Below are 1,540 nucleotides of genomic sequence, written 5' to 3' on the forward strand. Positions count from 1 at the left end.
TTACTTGAAAGATAAATTAATAAACTGACCCTATGTAAACACATATACACACTGATTTACAAATCTCAACTAATACATAAAAGCAAAAAGGAAAAAAAAGAGCTCCCCTGCCAGAATTGGAGGTACTGGTTGCTTTTCGTAGCAGTCAATAGAAGGCATAATGCAATTAAGCCACAGAGTCCACAGCTCTATGCTCTTGCTTCAAAGTTTTGCAATCACAGGCAGTGGAGGACTTTGGTTCTGAGCTCAATAAGCAACACTAGATGAGGGTGGTAGGGAAAGCAATAGGTACAGACACAAAGAGGAGAGATGATAAGTTCTTCAAACTGTGTCTACTCTGATTCACCAACTGCAGCCCTGTGATTCAGCTTCCTGTGGGGCCAAACCTTGCTCTAATTGCTGCTTTCTGCCCTGGCCATGCTCCATGCAGTACTTACTTGAGGGTTTGTTGATTGGTGCACAAAGCCTCTTCAGAGTCGAGCAAAGCGTGTCGCTCTGACACTGCTCTGCACTGTGGCAGTCGGCTTTGATGTTCAAGTTCCTCCTTAACCAAATTATGAATGCTCTATTTCTCTCCATTGCCACTGTAATGAACTTTAGCAATAATTATACGCAGGGCTCCTTGCACTAGATTTTTTGTCTCCTTCAATGCCTGCGCTCTTCTGAGTTCCTGGAGGGAATGTGGCAACATTAGCTGGGTGCAAAGAGAAAAGGAAGTTTCCTGCACCTGAGAAATACTGCGCAGGCAGAGCAGGCTCGAAGCTGGGTGATGGGAAGAAGCAACGTGGATGAGCTTTTAAACAATCTAATATGTGAAATGTTGGAAATACAACATTGATTTATTTTCCTTCTTTCAGTTTTTTGAGACAGGGTCTCCGTAAGTTTTCCAGGCTGGCCTCCATGAGTACCTTAGACCATGGCAACCCTTCCCAGCAGGTCATATATCATAAATCTGTTTTGACATTTCAAGCCTCTGACTTAAAAGGTTCAGGCAGGAGTCTGATGCAATGTAAACACTTGCATAAAGAATAGTGAATTCCCCATTACAGGGCCCTGTAAACTGATAGACTGTGGCTTTTTATATATGATGCTTTCCATTTCATTGCACTTCAATATATTGCACATAGATACCTCAGTGAACTAGCAAAGCAACAGCAGCAACAACAAACAACATCTCACAGATATCTCAATTATCATTTCGGTATATTTTACTTATTGCTGGGACAAAATACCCAACTCCCCAAATTAAGGAAGGAAAGCTTTATTTAGATCACAGTTTGTGAGTTCGTGAAGGTGTCAGTCTATACTCAGCTGGCTCCCAGACAGAGTGGCACATGGCAGAGGGCAGCAGTTCATGGCAGCAGAAACAGTGAAGAGCAAGGGAAGGAGCAGCAGCTGCAGCGCCCCTCAAGCCTCTTTCTCTTCCTTCCAACTCGGCTTTGAAGACTGGAGCTCCTCCAGTGAAGTGGCTGTGAGTGCTGTGAAGATCCAGCTCCTTCGAAGTGGTGTAACCACCACCATCAAGATCAAGCTCCTTCAA

The 1,540-nt window shown here is 43.8% G+C and overlaps 1 pseudogene; it reads left to right on the top strand.

Moving 5' to 3' along the window:
• The window catches only part of LOC101586822, a 138,947-nt pseudogene that overhangs the window by 766 nt on the left and 136,641 nt on the right, over positions 1 to 1,540 (top strand).

This window comes from Octodon degus, unplaced genomic scaffold, assembly GCF_000260255.1.
Source record: "Octodon degus isolate 3935 unplaced genomic scaffold, OctDeg1.0 scaffold00003, whole genome shotgun sequence".
NCBI lineage: Eukaryota > Metazoa > Chordata > Mammalia > Rodentia > Octodontidae > Octodon > Octodon degus.